The following is a 19,042-nucleotide window of genomic DNA, read 5'->3' on the forward strand; positions in this document are numbered from 1 at the left end:
ACTTCCTTTTAGCTAGCATTTTCCTTGAGAAGAACTTTCTTGGCCGGCCACTTTAAGGAGCAGTTTGCGAAGGAGCAATCCTGAGAATTGGAGAAAGCCACCATGATCAACTTTCGAAAAATCGCTGAAATCATCAAGAGTTTCTTCTTTCCTATTCTTTAATTTTGTTTTTAGTTATTCAACATGTTTGCAAATTATTTTGATGTTTTTCCATTAACAATGATGACTTAATTTTGTTTTGGCTAGAATGATTGCATTAATTTGATAAAGATCACTTTGATTCATGCTAATGATTTTTTCTGCCTTGATCGTTCATGCTTTCAATTAAAATCATTTATGTATTTCATGCATTAAAATATGTTTGGATGCATTAGAATTAGTTGATCGATCCTAACCAAATGGCGGTTAACAGATGCAATAATTGAAAGGTGCATGCTTAATTTAGATTCTAATCCGATTAAATTAAACGTTCGTAATAACTCGAAAGATGTAACACCCCTTACCCATATCTAACGTCGAAACAGGGGACGAGACATTTCCAGACTTAAACACAAGCAAATACACTTTTCCAAGCCATAATTTTCGTCCAAATTAAAACTTTTTGCAAATACTCATTAAGTCCCTAACATGAGCCTACGAGGCCCAAAACATGCATTGGAGGTGGTTCGGGACAAAACTGAGAACTTTAGAACTTAGAAAATTTTTCATCAAAACAAGGTCACACACCCGTGTGGGTAGGCCGTGTGGTCATACATGCCTGTGTCCCTAACCTGTGTGACTTTCTATTTATGATGTCATGCACCAAAGGAAGTCACACGGCCATGTCACACGCCCGTGTGCTAGGCTGTGTGGCAAATTTAATTTTCAAAATTTTTCATAAAATAGGTGCAGACTTCACACGCCCTAGACATACGCCCATGTCCCTAAGACGTGTCCGTCACACGGCTGAGACACACGGGCGTGTCTCTGCCTGTGTGGACAAAAATAAAGCTATTTACCAAGCCATTTTGGGCGTGTCTCTGCCTGTGTGGACAAAAATAAGGCAATTTACCAAGCCATTTTTCCACCCTTACTTACACCAACCTACACAACAACAAGCAACACTAATCCAAGCTTATACATACAACCAAATCAGCCACAAACAAGATATCAATACATCAATTGCACATACTAACATTTATCATGCATAAACATCACATACTTTCTTTTCCATTCATGCCAATTTCATCTTCATGATAAGCATCATCACATAAACATACCAATGACCAATAAGATTAATATTAGCCAACTTCCAATGGCCATATACAAATTGAATCATTAACTATTACAATGCCAACACATTTGGCTAAACCAATATGACACATAACAAAATGACCAAGTCCCTATATGTGCCATACTAAGAATATTGAAACCATATGTACCCAAAACAATCGTTTGATAGTGTGAATCGAGCTTCGACATTCCTCGATCCTCGAGCTAGCTTGGTGACACTATAAGGAATGGAAAGAAAATGGGGAGTAAGTTTTAAAGCTTAGCAAGTTTGCATGAAAATAATAAGCAACATAAATCATACATTAATCATCTAACTACTCAACATAAGTTAACATAAATATCATCATATATCTTAGGCATAACTTACTCATTAGCATTCTTACCAAGAGTTCATCTCATACTAAAGTCCATACTCATGAGTTTTATATACATACCTATACCAACTCATACCATAGTTGCATACTTTGTCAACTTTGACATACTCTTCAGATTACCCATTGAACACTTGGAATACTATTGGATACACGGAAAGTCTTGTACATAAGTGCCACATATGTAGCCAATGTTACCTCATATCTTATAACACATAGGGCTCGCACATGAGCTAATCACGGGCTTGCTCACACAAGCTGTCAGTCAAGACGTAGCTACATGGGCTGCTCACACAAGCTGTCAGGTATCCGCAACACATACCAGACTACCCAGCCACCGGTAGGACGTACATGACCAGCACACAGATTCACATAAATCACATAACTCATGGTTTCCTGGTGACATGTCACTTGTATCCTAAACTATTCCTAAGGTTCAATCGAGACTTTCTCATCGTCGAAACTTCGTTGAATATTTCCATGGAAACAATCATGCAATTCATGCAATATTAAACATTAAATACATAATACAATATTTCATTATTTACACACAAACTTACCTCGGTACAAAATAGTAGGAAATTGACCTAATCGTCAATAACCTTGTTTTTCCCCCAGTCAAGGTCCGAACTTTGTTTTTCTTTATCTATAATAGTAAATTTAACTTATTTAATTATCACATTACTCAATGCTATCCGAAAATCAACTTATGAGAAAATTACATTTTTGCCTCTAAACTTTGACATATTTACATTTTAGTCCTTAGGCTCGTAAAGTGAAATGTATTCTTTTTCTTTGTTACCCAAGCCTAGTCGAACCTAAATCATGCTCATAACAACCCACATTTTTCATCAAATCATATTTCTACTACCCATTTTCACTACTTTTACAAATAAGTCCTTTTTATGCATTTTCACTAAAATCACTTAGTAAAAGTTGTTTATCACACCTTAAACATACAATATCTTCCATCAAACATCAAAATACATGCATGTCACACATGGGTAAATTTTTAAACATGAACTCTACTTCAAAATAATGGTAGAAATGGGTAAATCAGGTTACGAGGACTCTAAAAATGTAAAGAGCATTAAAAACGGGGTAGGATGTACTTACAATCAAGCTTGAAAGTTGAAGAAACCCTAGCTATGGTGAGCATGGAAATTTCAGCACATGAAGAAGAAGATGGATACCAAATTTTTACTTAATTTTCCCTTTTTATTCTTTTATTTACCGAATGACAAAAATGCCCTTAATGCATAACTTTGAAATTTTACCTATTCATGTCCATTATTGTCCACTAACTTATCCAATGGTCTAATTACCAATTAAGGACCTCTAATTTAAAATCTCATAGCAATTGGACACCTTTAACAAGTAGAACTCAACTTTTGTACTTTTTATGATTTAGTCCTTTAGACTAAATTGAGTGCCCAAACGTCAAAATTTTTGAACAAGATTTTCATAGAATAGTTCCATAAAATTATAAACCATAAGAACATAATAAAAATAATTTTTTTACATTGGATTCGTGGTCGCGAAACCACTGTTCCGACTAGCCCAAAATTGGGTTGTTACAAAAGAGCTCTATTACTTTGCATAACTTTTCAGTTTGTGTGATTAAATTGTTTCAAACTAATCCATCCCTATTACTTCACATAAATTCTAAGGAATCCTTAGTTAAATATGAACATAGAAATATACATGTTTTTCTAAGTATAAGATTTCAAAAGAACTTATATCAGATTCCAAGTTAATGAATGATTGAGTTGCCATGAAATTTTTCCGAAACATTATTAAGCATGATGAAAAATGAATTGAGTCAAATGTTGCAATTATTCTAGCATATTCATGTTACTGTTGTTAAACTTGTGAAATTGCTTCTAAACCATCAACTTGCATATTTCATCTCATTTGTATTTAGGTTAATTTGCATTTAGTTAATTAATTTAATCTTAACATCTATCACCCCAAATTATTGTGTTTTCTTTACCAACTTGTAAATTCATAATTTTGCAATTATTTGATTCACAACACAGTCTCTGTCGAGACAATAACTATTATATTTACTTATTACTTGATAAAAACTGTGTACACTTGCACAAACCTATGCATTACATGTCACGGGATATGAATCCGCATGTCTAAGTCTGCCAAAACATGGTCCCATATGCCTAAGTTCGTAAGGCGTGGAGTCATGTGTAAAAGCCCATCAATCAAGAATTCATGAAAATTATCTTTCAAGTGTGAGTCTGTTGGGATTAATCCTTACGTATAAATCTACGAAGGAATCATATGTCAAGACTTTCCACATATGATTTATACTTGGGATATGATTACAAGAAATCTTTAAGTGTGATAGTGCCAAATTGCAATATGTGTCAGTTGGCAAGCCAAGATATTGTACGAGTGATGTCAATGAAAGCCCTATGTTGAGGAATGACCTACCTTTTCCAGTGGTGATAAGTATTTAATTCGGCCATAGAACAGCCCATTTTCAGTAAAGTCGAAACAGTAGTTTCGGGACCACAAATCTGACTCCAGGACAGAAATCTATTTTAATATTATTTTATAATCTATAGAATTATAGAAATATCATGTGAAAATTTTGTTAAGAAAGTTTATTGATTACATGTTTAATGTGATGAAAGGACCAAATTGCATAAAAAGTAAAAGTTGAGTTCTAGTAGCTATATGTATCAAATAGCTATGAAATTCAAAATTTGAGGTCCTTATATAACAAATAGACCAATTATTGGGGTTAGTAGATAAGGATGATGATTCATCCATGGAAATTTAATTAAACAAAAGGATGAAATTGGAAAGAAAAAGATGAAAAGATGATAAATAATAAAATAAACAAAATACATCTTTCCCAATTAAAAGACATGGAAACCCTAGTTATGGAGCTTGAGGACGGACAAGCTTATTTTGCTTAATTAGGTATGTTTTCATGTCCCATTTTTAATCATTTTTATATTTTTGAGATTGTAATCGCTTAATTTACCTATCTCGGGGATTAATTTGAAAAGTTATTAAAGTAATAGGGTTTTCCCATGGATGAGTATGCTAAAATTTTGAAGTTCATGGTAGAAAATGAAAGGTTGTTGATAGATAAACAACTTTTGCAAAGAGAATTCTAATGAAATTATGATTTAGGGACTAAATTGAAAAATTATAAAACTCATGGAAAGATTCTGATTTTTGTGAAATTCATGGGCTGCTATTATGACATGTAAAAATTGGTTAGGCTTGAAATAAGGATTAAATTGTATGAATTTTATTTTTCGAGCCTAGGGACGAAATCGTCATTAATTAAAAGTATAGGGCAAAATGGTAATTTTGCTTAAGATGTGAATTGGACTAAATTGAATATAATTTGTATTAAATTGATTTTAAATTTACTCGTATAGATCCGGATAGACCAAATTCAAAGTTAGAACGAGGAAAAGAGAGTGTCAGATTAGTAGATTTTACATAAACGAACACTTGTCAAGGTAAGTTTGTGTAACTAAATTGTATATAATTGTACGCTTGAATTGAATGTTGTATATGTGAATTTTATAAATTCCAAATACATAAATTTGATTACATAACCAACAAAGCCAGATAAATGTTAAATCTCGTTTGAATAATGAAATTCGATGGATACAGGATTTCCTGAATTGGTTGTAGTCCTGCATATGTTGCGGACACACCATCACTCTTATGAGCATTCTGTTATAAGACCTCTTGAGCTTCCTGTTACATGGTTCCTACAAGCATACTGATCGGTAGTGATCCTGCATGTGTTGTGGACTACTGTAGCTCTTTGTGAGCATCCTGTTTTATGATCAGTTGTGATCATGTATATATTGCAGACACAAACGTAGCTCTTTGTGAACGTCCTAATATAGCTCGCTTGAACTTCTTGATATATGGCTATCCGAAGCTCTTATTATATGGCTCTTTGTGAGCTTTCTAATAGACTCTTCGTGAGCTTCATGATTAAAAGTTCTTTGTGAACTTCTTGTTTATAGCTCTTACGAGCTGCCTGTTTTAAACTCTTATGAGCTTCCTGTTATAGCTTGGATAAGTTTCCTGTTACATGGCTTATATGAGCATCCTATTATATGGCTCAAAAGAGTGTTTCCTGATTATGTGTCCTACTGGCTACGCTTGAATATAGTTGACAGATTACAGTTTGTACACTTTTAGTGTACTACATATGTATCCATCGATATTTCAAATAAATTCAACGGGCAAAATCTTGACATGAGAAAATATGGACATGAAATGAATTAATACACGTATCTACTTGAAATACATGAAAATGATGATACATGATATATGGAAGTATGAGATGATGACATATGAACGTGGAAATTATTTGATGAATATGTTTATCAATGATTATAGATTTGTACATCTCGAGTACAAGTATACTTTTCGTGTTTTCATCGATATTTTAAATAGTTCAATGGGTAAAATTTTGACATGAAGCAATCTAAATTGTGACAAAATATTATGGGTACATACTTGAATTACATGGACATGAATTATACCTGATATTTGAATACTTGATGTGGAAAGTATGGGCATATGGAAAAAGGATTATTATTATTAAGCTCATACAAGTTTATTGATATTCATATGAAATACATATGACTAACATGATTTGTACATGGTACATAAACACATGATGTGAGAAGTATTTGAACATATAAATGATATCACTTGATATATTGAAGCACAGTATGCTTGATACACAAATGTGGAACATGTTTAATGACTTTGTTCACCTATAATCCGGTATATGCCTGAAATACATGAAATTGATATTACAAAACATGTTGAAATGTGATATGGATGGTACATGTGTATAAAATTTGCCTGATGATTATGTAAATTTGTGATTATGAAATATTATATGGATTACAGTGATTAACATTGTTGATGAGGATATGTGTTTAGGCACTTGGCCAACACGACTTGGCAATGAATTGTATGCTTACCTTATATATAATAGTGGTAAGTTAAATTTCATGTACTATGAAGTTACTAAGCTTTAAAAGCTTACTATATTTTATTTTTCCCTATTTTAGAGTAATTTGGAAGCTCGTTGGGTTGGAAGCTTGGCAGAGATATTTCACACTATCCATTGGTCCATTTGGTAAAAATGGTAAATTAATTTTTTGGTTACAATGGCATGTATAGGTTAAATTGACCAAATAATGGCATGTAAATACTTGGTTGGAACTAGCCTTTGGTATGGCTTGTAATTGGTATATGTAAATTGCCTTGTTATGATTGTTATGTATCTTAGTGTGGTTGAATAATGGTTAGCTACTAAACATATTAAGACATGATTTGATTTGGTATGCTTGGTGAAAGATGCATATATGTATATATGATTAATTATGTAGGATTGAATACTTGGACATATAAAGTGCTAAGCCAAGTTTTAAACTTGAATTTGGCTTGATTTGAATGTTATGTACTGGTTTGTGAACATGTTAAAATGTCATAGTGGATGGATAACAAATTAGGTGAGAAATGTGGCTTTGGAAATGACCTAATTTCATCCACACGAGTAGAGACACGGGCATGTGTCTCAGCCATGAGAAACACACAGCCCAATAAACGGGCGTGTGTCTTGGCCGTGTGAATACTACACCTAATTTTTGAAAATTAAATTGTCCACACGGCCTAGCATACAGGCGTGTGGCTGATCGTGTGACATAAGTCAAAGAGTTAAACGGGTATGGACACATCGTGTGCCTCACATCGAATGCCCACACGGCTTGAAACATGGGCGTGTCATTTGGCCATATGAGCCATACGGCCAACCCACACGAGCATGTGTCCCCTGCACTTGTGAAAAATTTTGAAAATTTCACGAAAATTTCTCGGAGCTCCTGGTTTAGTCCCGACTTGTTTTTAATTTATATTTTGGGCCTTGAGGGTCCATACAAGGGACAATATGAATGATTACAATTGATTGCTGATATAAATGTTAAATAATATGAAATGTCTATTATCAATCTAGAAACTCTGGTAATGCTCTGTAACCCTATTCTGGCGACATATTTGAGTTAGAGGTGTTACAGGCCAGCCTAGCAGAAATTTATCAAGCTTAATATCATGATGGAGTAATTGACATTCACAAACTTACTAAGTTTACTTGAATTTACCCTGTTTCCTCGTTTTTGTTTTTAGGTACACTGATCTAGATGATATTCAAAATTGGAACGAAGCCAAGATCCTTAAGGATAGAGTGATCTTGATTCCTTTGATGATAACATGCATACATTTGGGACGAATTGTAGGATTTAAGCTCAGGGTTATAATTGGCTATGTAACTGAACTACAAGACGTTGTGTGGGTCAAATGCTATAAGAATGTCGTTTCATATTGATTGATTCTTGGTTAATGCACTAAAGAAATGAAATTCTTTTAACTCATCCTTATGGATATGTGGATTTTGCATTTTAGCTTGCAAGCAAGTAGAAATCACACAGTAGCATATTAAGTTGTCTTCAATCTATGAGTATCATCCCCGTTTGGCTGATCGTTTGACTAAACAATTGGGGTGTTACACAACTACTACTTGAAAGAGATGAGAATATATTTCTCATCTTTTAATATATTTTAACAATATAAAATACATAGTAAATGGTCAACAAGTTAAAGGTTATTAAACATGTGATAAAATGGCTATTTTTAGCACTTAAATATAAATAAAAAGGCATCATCATCCTCATATCATCATTTCAGCACCACAAGTCTAATTATACTCTAATATTTAATTATATACAAATTCCAAATGACCAAACTACCCCCAATGCCCTAGTCTCATATTTTTACCCAAGTGGGTCATATATAGTTTAGTTGGCATAAATTACCTTCTAATGGTTTTTCAATAATTTAAAACAAATTATTTCATAAAAAAATTAAATTTCTCATATCATAATTCTAATACATTTCTCAGCATAACAGTGTATAGTAACCTAAATTTTTTTGGGCGTTACAGATATCGCTACTTGAAGGGTGGATAAAGATTAATTCTAATGGTGTGGTTAGTTAAGGTATTGATGACGCTATTACAATTGGTGTATGAAGAGATTATGGTTGCAATTGGATTTTAAGCTATTGCAGAAAAATTGAGGGGTGTTGATTGGTTCACGCAGAACTTTAGGCCATTCATGATAGCCTATCAATAGCTTGGAGAGAAGGCACTGGTTCATAGGACAATGCTCCTTTGCAACTGAGAATGGGATGTCCATGTAAATCATATTTTAAGTGAAGCAAGCTTTGCAACTGACTTTATGGTGAAGATGCCTACAGGAGAGGATTTATTTATGTAAGAATTTAGTCAATCACTAGTAGGAACAACTTCACACTTTGCTAGCTAATAATTTAGGTGTAACTAGTGGGAGACTCTATAGGATTTAGTTTTTAACGCCCAACCTTCTCTTTATTTATCAAAAAAAAATCAAAATTTAAGATCGGGTCATTTGTTACATTTCAAAATTGGTCTATGTGATCAAATTTTGAAGGGGCATTTACAAAAGAAGAATTTTTTGGACTAATTACAAAATATCTTATCTCTAACTAATATAAAGTGATAAATAATGAGGATTTATATTATCATTATTTAAATTCAATAAGTGATAATTGTAAATGATTATTTTATATCTATTTGATTAAATTAAAATGAGATAAATAATAAATAAATGAGTTTAAATATTTGTAGACAATCAAGTGAAGAGTTTATATTCTATAAGAACTCTTCTTTTTTTTAATGCTTTCAAAACTGGACTGATTGTCAAACTAATTAAGCCATTTGTTTCTGATCCAATCCATTTGTCTGGTTTAATTAAATAAATTATTAAAAAAATTTAAAAATAAAAAATCAGTTCAACTAGTTCGATCATCAGTTGAACCAATATGATTGGCCGATTCAACCAATTCGTGAGACAATTAATACAATTTCTTATTCGAGACTAGTACCCCGATTGGATCGATTCGATTCTAAAAACAATGACTTTTACTTGAAGGATTTACACTGTAAATTGAAGTAATCTCCAAGCCATTTTACACATTTAAAAGTTACAAAAAACCAATTTTTTTAAAGGAAGATTTTGTAGACTCAAAAGTCTCTAAAATATCAAGAAATTTTTGAAAAAATTGAACTTGAAGAAATCTTGATGAAGACCATATCGATTTTAAAGAAATATGCAATTCAATTTTATTCAATTAAATATAGATCTAAATACATTTCAAAAGCAAGTCTCTATCTCACTTGAAACAAGTTAAAACACATTTTAAAAACAAATCACTATAACACTTGAAAAAACTCACTCTTCTAAGATCAATTCTCAGAAATAAAATATATGAGTTAAACTGCAATGAGGATTTAGAGGAATTTTTTGACAATCAAGAAGATTTCAATTTCCTTCCAAGTTTGTAACTAGACCATTTTACTAAGAAATGTCCATTTCCTACTTGATTTACGGAAATGGGTCACTCACTTTATTTATTATTTACCAGAATGGGCTAAAAAAAACACGTCCACGTAGGAGAATTTTAAAGGGAAATTCCAGAAAAACCCTGAGGGAGTGCTTTTGCCATGTCAACAAAAAACGCGCTGTCGTGGACGTGCTTTAGCCCGTGTTTTTCTAGGGTTAGGGCTATTTGCATGTTTAGTGCTTAGGATTTATGGGTTTAGGGTTTTGGTTATTTAGGGTTAGGGTTTTGTTAAAATAATTTAAGAATTTATTTGTTTAAGGTTTAAGAATTTTAAAAAATAAATCAAGGTTTAGGAATTTTAAAAAATAAATTAAGGTTTAAGTTTTTAAAAAAATTAATTAAATTAGGTTTAGGGTTTTTAAGAAAATTAATTAAATTAAGGTTTAGAGTTTTTAAAAAAATAATTTAGTGTTTAGGTTTTAAGATTTTTGTAAAAGGATTTTGGGTTGAGTCTTGAAAAAATTATATTGACAAGATGGATTTTTTTTTTCTACAGTAGCTTCTAAAAAAATTAATTTTGAGAAGACGACCCTAAAAAAATAGTGACAAAAAAAGCTTCAAGCAGGATACACTGTTAACAAAAGTACTAAAAAAAGTTGTCACGTGGACGCTTTTTTCTCTAGTAGTTTCTGAAAAAATAATTTTAAGAAGACAGTTCTGAAAAAATAGCTTCAAAAACGCTTCAAGCAGGATGCACAGTCATCAAAATTACTGAAAAAAGCTCCCATGTGGACGTTCTTTTTCTATAGTAGTTCCTGAAAAAATAATTTTGAGAAGACGGTTCTAAAAAAATAGTGCCAAAAGCGCTTTAAGCAGGATGCACTGTCAACAAAATTATTGAAAAAAGCTCCTACGTGGACGTTCTTTTTTCTACAATAGTTCCTGAAAAAATAAAAAAAAATAGTGTCAAAAACACTCCAAGTAGGATGTACTGTCAGCAAAATTACTGAAAAAAGCTCCCACGTGGACACTCTTTTTCTATATTAGTTCCTGCTTGGCCTTAGGCTATAAATGAGTCAAATTTCATTCTCATGTTGCATAAATTACTGCAAGAAAAATTAGAAAAGTTTAGAAGAATAGAAATTGAAGATGAGTGAACGTTTAGTGCTATTATTTACTATGATGGTGAGGTCCGTGACACCGAGAACGGCGTTGTTTTTTTATTGGAGAACACAACACTACTGTTTTTAACCAGAACATAGATTTGACAGAACTTCGTAAAAGAATTAGGCGCAAAATCTTCAGATCGACGCCAATGAGAGTTATCTATTAAGTATTGATTTTGTGCTTCAGTTGATCCGTGACATATGACTCATTTGATATCAAAAGTGGTCGTAGCTTAGAGGCGATAGTACAGACTCATCTCGCTATTGGATCACCCTATCTTGAGTTATATGTACAATTTTCATCTCCAAATGAAACATTTGCAACTTCAACATCTACTACTGTTCATTATGAGTGGGAATGTATATGGGTGGTTCACTTAAGGACGTAAAAATGAAAAGCGAAACTGAGCCCATGATTGTAGTAGTGATAGGCAACCTCTAATTTTGGCTTTATTTGGTTTCGTTGCCCCGCACATCTCTCGGTACAATGTTGCCAACACAGTAGACCCCCAACTAAGTTCATCAGCTACTCTAAAATTAAAGAGTTTCAGCTGTCACCTCAAATGAACGAGGTTTCATGACAAGTCTGACATCAGATAACCTCTAATGATCTCAAGGATGTATGCCCGAACACATCGTATTCTTTCTACTTCAGTCGAATCATCCCCCAGCTCCGAGAATGTGTTTCTTAACCAGCCCATATCAATTCGATCTCCGTGAATATTATCCAGAGTCGCACCGAAAAGATCGTAGCATATGCCTCCCCAATTAGTAGATTGAACAGACCCGGTGAGTACGAGTCCAACCACCGGCGATCCCAATTGTAACTGCATGTCCTCCAAAGTGATGGTATACTCCCCGCATGGAAGATGGAATGTGCACGTCTCGGGTCTCCACCTCTCTATGAACGCGCTGATGAGTATTGGGTCCAACTTGCATCCCCAGTCTATATTGGCTACGTGTCAAATTCCCGCTTCCCTCAAGTAATTTTCTATCAACGGCGATGGAGGACCAGACATATTACGAATATAACATTATAACACCCGATCTACTGACTGTTATAAAAAATTATAAAATAAAAATTAATTAAAATTACATAAATGAAAAAAAATTAAATATTATTCAAAAATTGAAATTAACCCTTACTATTTTCATTTGTTCGACGGAGATATGTTTATGATCGAGATGAATTAATTCTCTGGCCATTACTAACACGATCAGATATCTTAGAAATTATAAAAAAAATAATACTAATTTAGAAAAAAATTAAAGAAAATAGTTAATTAAAGAGAGCTTTGAGAAATTTAGGGAGAAATTTGAGAGCTTTTTTGAGAATTTTGGAAGAAATATTTGTGTGAAAAAAATAGGAGGGAGTTTATAGTTTTTTTTTTACCGTTGGATCCCAACGGTTAAAATTTTAAATAACCGTTGAGAATAAAAAACACGGGCTAAAGCGCATCCTTGAGGGAGTGCTTGTGACAGCCCTAATTCGACCCTAGTCGGAATGTGGTTTCGGGACCACAAAACCGAGTCATAAAATTTAGTTAAAATTTTATTTGCATATCTTATATGTGTGATAGTACTTGTATAAAAATTTGATGTTTTAATTTTATATTAGGAATGTGAATTTTGCTTGAAAGGATCTAGTTGAGAGACTTAGAAAATTATGATAGGTAAATAAGTAAGGACCAAATAGTATTAAAATAGGAAAGTTTGGGTTTGCATGTCAAAGTGCCCAATTCTTGAGAGACTTAGAAAATTATGATAGGTAAATAAGTATATATTTTGCTTAATATATACTTTTGAATCACTATGGACACTAAGTGTGCGACATTATTGAGTTGATCACGGACAGCGGATCGGGTAAGTACCTTGAGTTCATGGCTAATAGGCGCTATGTTTATATTTGGAGTTGAGCTTGGTAAGTTTGAACCTATGTGACAATTATAATTGAAGTCACGTACATAAGATTTATCGTGGAATAGGTGAAAGGTCGTTTAGTTGTATGATTGTAACGAAAATACAATGATGTATGAAAATGCCTCAAATATCCTATTGATTAGTATATGGAATGTGAATGCATGACTTGGTATGAGATTGAACCGATAGGTCTAAGGAACTATGGTATGGTTCGGTATGGATGGAGTAACTAGCCTCGTTCCATTTTATTTCCTCTTGTGATAATGTTATTAATGGATGGTAGTGCATTGCTTATGACTTACTGAGTTATATACTCACTCGGTGTTTCCTTGTCACCTATTTTAGGTTTCTTGGACTCGTCTCTTTTTGCGTGATCGGGCCGTCATCGAAGTCATCACACCGGCTAGCAACTTTTGGTATCTTCTTTTTAGTCGGTCTAGGAGAACATTTCGGCATGTATAGGCTAATATGTTTTGTTGAAATTTGGTATGTAAACTTTTAGCCATGCGAAAATGGCATAAATGTTCGGTTGGATTTGGTTCTATAATGTTAGGTCGTAAGTCTTGGAAATTCGATTTTTATGCCATATGTCATGGTTGATTATTTTTGGTGTCAAAATTCATGATATGGCAATAGTGTAGTAGGGAGATGTTTGACAATGATTAGCCCTTGGCATGGCTAGTCATGATCATAATTTGTGATATGTATGATGAATTACTAGTTAGATCAAGGAGAAATCACGAAATAGGCATAGTTGCTTTAGTAACAGATGCTGGCAGCAGCAGTGACGTGAGATTGAAAAATCACTAAAAATAGTAGGAGTGAAATTAATTAATGAATAAATTATGTAATCGAATCTCGATGAGTCTATTTTCATATAGGAGAAACGAAACGACCATATGAGCTGTATGCTAGGAGATAATTAAACTCTTGTGAAACAGGGCCAGAGCGATTTCTGGATTCCCTGTTCCAACTTTGGAAATTCATTATAAATTAACCAGAGATAATTAGAAGTCATGCCATATGTTCATAGATTCCCCTTCGAGTCTAGTTTCTATAGAAACAAACGAAATCAGTAATGAAGCCCTGTACAGGGAGATATCCAAGTCGTAATGCGCAAAGGTCAGTGTAGTCGATCCCTGTAACAGGGGATACTTTGACTAATAAACTGTAATAATTGGACCAACCAAAAATTCTAGAAAAAAATATGTAGATGGGCATATGAGTCTAGTTTCAGGGAAAATTTACGGAACTGGATTTCGAGTTTTAGAACTCAAGATATGATTTTTAAAGCGACTAGTACGCAGATTGGCAGCTTGTCTGGGAAATTTTTTTTAAGTGGTTTGAAGTCTGTTAACACCTCGTGTTCGACTCCGGCGACGGCCTCGGGTTCGGGGTGTTAAATTTAATTGGTATCAGAGCTATGGTTTAGTTGGTTCTAGGACTACCATAGCACGTATGAGTCTAGCTGTACATGCCTTAATGTTAATGTTTAAATGTGTGATGACTTCTAACGGTTAAAATTTTTGTTTTGATTAGTAAATGGATCCCGGTGTAGAGAGAACCTTGGCGGATGACGTTGAAAGTGTAGCAGCTGCTCCTGCACAAGGGACGCCGCCTGTTGAACCTCAGTCATCTGCGAATAATCAAGGTGGGGGGGCTAAACAAGCCTTCTTTACCATGATGAATGAGTGGGTCACGCAATATGCCCGAACCAATCCGGCTGTCCAACAATTCCCTAATTTGAATAATCCACCCCAAGAGCCCGTAATGCCATCAGTTACTGATCCTGTGAGGCTGAGTAAGCCACCTGTAGACTTGATTAGGAAGCGCGGGGCTGAGGAGTTCAGGGCCATAGTTACTGATGATGCTGAAAGGGCCGAGTTCTGGCTTGATAACACCATTCGGGTGTTTGATGAACTGTCATGCACGCCCGATGAATGTCTAAAGTGTGCTATATCCTTGTTGCGGGACTCAGCCTACTATTGGTGGAGGACCCTGATTTCTATAGTCCCAAATGAATGAGTTACTTGGGACTTCTTTCAAACGGAATTTCGAAAGAAATATATTAGTCAACGGTTCATTGACCAAAAGCGTAAGGAATTCTTGGAACTCAAGCAAGGCCGTATGACAGTATCTGAATACGAACATGAATTCGTAAGACTCAGTAGGTATGCCCGGGAGTGTGTAGCTGATGAGGTTGCTATGTGCAAAAGATTCGAAGAAGGGTTGAATGAAGATTTAAAGCTACTAGTGGGTATTTTGGAGATAAAAGAATTCGTGACACTAGTCGAACGAGCGTGCAAGGCGGAAGAACTTGGAAAGGAGAAGAAGAAGGCTAAATTTGAAGCTAGAGACTATCGTAAAAGATCGACGGGTAAAGCTCCATTCTTAGCTGTAAAGAAGTTCAGGGAGGACACTAATAAGTCGAGGACGACTGCGGGAATTTCCATCAGAGCACGACCACCGACGGACTCCCGAGCTACTTCGGTAGCTAGTGTGGGCAATAATCGTCAAGAGAAACCTGAATGTCCCCAATGCGGAAGACGGCACCTGGGTGAATGTTGGGGTAAGTCTACTAACAGGGCCTGTTACGGATGCGGTTCGAAGGACCACTTCATTAGAGATTGCACGGAGCTTGATGAGAAGAATAAGATTCAAGGTGCAAGACCTAGTGGAGTGACAACTAGAGGTAGACCACCGAGAATTTTAGGAGGTAGGGGTGGTAGTCAGAGAGGGGCCTCTGATACGGCTGTTCGAGCCGAGAACCGTACTCCTGCTAGAGCATATGCCATTCGCACACGAGAGGAGGCATCCTCCCCTGACGTCATCACTGGTACCTTCACTCTCTTTGATACTAATGTGATTGCATTGATTGACCCTGGCTCTACTCATTCATATGTATGTGAAACCTTAGCATCCAGTAAGACTCTACCTGTTGAGTCTACTGAGTTCGTAATTCGAGTGTCAAACCCTTTGGGTCAATACGTACTTGTTGATAAAGTGTGTAAGAGATGCCCTCTAATAATCCGAGAATCCTATTTTCCGGCCGATTTGATGCTTTTGCCGTTTGACGAATTTGATGTTATTCTTGGTATGGATTGGTTGACCGTACATGATGCAGTGGTGAACTGCAAAAGAAGAACCATCGATTTGAGGTGCGCAAATAACGAGATAATCCGAGTTGAGTCTACGGACTTAAGGGGGTTGCCAGCTGTAATATCAGCAATGTTGGCCCAGAAATATGTAAGAAAAGGGTGCGAAGCATACCTTGCGTATGTACTTGATGACAAAGAATTAGAAAAGAAACCCGAATCTGTACCGGTGGTTTGTGAATACCCGGATGTTTTTCCTGAAGAATTACCGGGTTTACCACCTGTTCGGGAGGTAGAGTTTGGTATTGAGCTTGTACCTGGAACTACGCCAATTTCGATTGCTCCGTATCGTATGGCACCAACCGAGTTAAAGGAATTGAAAGCTCAATTGCAAGAGTTGACGGATAGAGGTTTCGCTCGACCAAGTTTCTCACCTTGGGGTGCACCAGTATTGTTCGTGAAAAAGAAGGACGGAACCATGAGGTTGTGCATTGACTATCGTCAACTGAATAAAGTGACGATAAAGAATAAATATCCATTACCGCGTATTGATGATTTGTTTGATCAACTAAAGGGAGCCTCAGTGTTTTCAAAGATAGATTTGAGATCGGGTTATTATCAGTTGCGGATTCGAGATTCGGACGTACCCAAAACTGCTTTCAGAACGGGCTACGGTCACTACGAGTTCTTAGTGATGCCGTTCGGGCTCACTAATACCCCTGCGGTATTTATGGATTTGATGAATCGGATCTTCAGACAGTATTTGGACCGGTTCGAAGTTGTGTTCATTGATGACATCTTAGTCTATTCAGGAGATGAGACCGAACATGCTGAGCACCTGAGATTAGTGTTGCAAATTTTGCGGGATAAGAAGTTATGTGCTAAGTTCAGTAAGTGTGAGTTCTGGTTAAGAGAGGTTAGCTTCTTGGGTCATGTGGTATCCGCATCGGGTATTCGAGTTGACCTGAGCAAAATTTCAGCCATACTTAACTGGAAGCCTCCAAGAAATATTACCGAAGTTCGGAGCTTCCTGGGGCTCGCCGGTTATTACCGACGATTTGTAAAAGGTTTCTCGATGATAGCTGCACCGTTGACGAAACTACTCCAAAAAGATGTTGAGTTTGAGTGGACAGAGAACTGTCAGATGAGTTTCGATCGACTAAAGACCTGTTTAACCGAAGCTCCAGTGCTAGTACAACCGGAGTCCGGCAAAGAGTTTGTCATTTATAGTGATGCATCCTTACTTGGGCTAGGTTGTGTGTTGATGCAAGAAGGTCGAGTTGTGGCTTACGCGTCGAGACAATTAAAGCCGCATGAGAGAAACTATCCGACCCATGATCTTGAATTGGCGGCCATAGTGTTCTCCCTGAAAATATGGCGGCATTACTTGTTTGGGGAAAGGTGTCATATTTATTCGGACCACAAAAGTCTTAAATATTTGATGACTCAAAGAGATCTAAATCTGCGACAAAGACGTTGGCTTGAGTTGTTGAAAGACTACGAACTTGTTATTGATTATCACCCGGGCAAGGCTAACGTGGTTGCCGATGCTTTAAGTCGGAAAGCACTGTTTGCTTTGAGAGCGGTGAATGCTCACTTATCCGTCCCACCCGATGGGGTGCTAGTAGCTGAATTAGAGGCCAAACCATTATTGATTCGTCAAATACTTGAATCCCAGAAAGTTGATGCTGAATTGGTCACCAAACGAGCTGAATGTGCTTCGAATAAGGAATCGGAGTTTTGGATTGACGACAATGATTGCTTGACGTTCAGAGGTCGATTATGTGTTCCAAGAAATTCGGAACTTATTTCGATGATTTTGAACGAGGCTCATAGTAGTCGAATGTCAGTCCACCCGGGTAGTACTAAAATGTACAATGACCTGAAACGCCAATTTTGGTGGCCCGGTATGAAACGAGACATTTCTGAATTTGTTTCAAGGTGTCTGATATGTCAACAAGTAAAAGCGGAACATCAAGTGCCGTCGGGATTACTTCAGCCGATCATGATACCCGAATGGAAGTGGGATCGGGTAACGATGGATTTTGTATCTGGATTGCCATTGTCATCAAGCAAGAAAGATGCAATCTGGGTCATTGTTGATAGATTAACCAAGTCTGCTCATTTTATCCCCGTCCTATGGATTTTTTGCTCGATAAATTGGCAGAATTATATGTCTCCCAAATAGTTCGGTTGCATGGGGTACCTATTTCCATCGTGTCGGATAGAGACCCAAGATTTACCTCGCGATTTTGGAAGAAATTACAAGAAGCATTGGGTACCAAGATGCACTTTAGCACCGCATTCCATCCTCAGACCGATGGCCAATCTGAGCGGATAATTCAAATACTCGAGGATATGTTGAGATGTTGTGTTTTAGAGTTTTGTGGTTCATGGGAAAGATATCTGCCTTTGATCGAATTCGCTTACAACAATAGTTTTCAGTCAAGCATTAAGATGGCACCTTACGAGGCTTTATACGGTCGTAAATGCCGTACCCCATTATTTTGGACTGAACTTAGTGAAAGTAAGATCTTTGGGGTTGATTTGATTAAGGATGCCGAGCAGAAAGTCTGAGTAATTCGCGAAAGTTTGAAAGCCGCTTCGGATCGTCAAAAGTCGTATGCGGATTTGAAAAGAAAAGACATTGAATATCAGGTCGGAGACAAAGTATTTCTCAAAGTTTCACCCTGGAAGAAGGTGCTTAGATTTGGTCGTAAGGGCAAACTAAGTCCGAGGTTCATCGGTCCGTATGAGGTATCCGAAC

The sequence above is a fragment of the Gossypium hirsutum genome, chromosome A05, assembly GCF_007990345.1.
Source record: "Gossypium hirsutum isolate 1008001.06 chromosome A05, Gossypium_hirsutum_v2.1, whole genome shotgun sequence".
Classification (NCBI taxonomy): domain Eukaryota; kingdom Viridiplantae; phylum Streptophyta; class Magnoliopsida; order Malvales; family Malvaceae; genus Gossypium; species Gossypium hirsutum.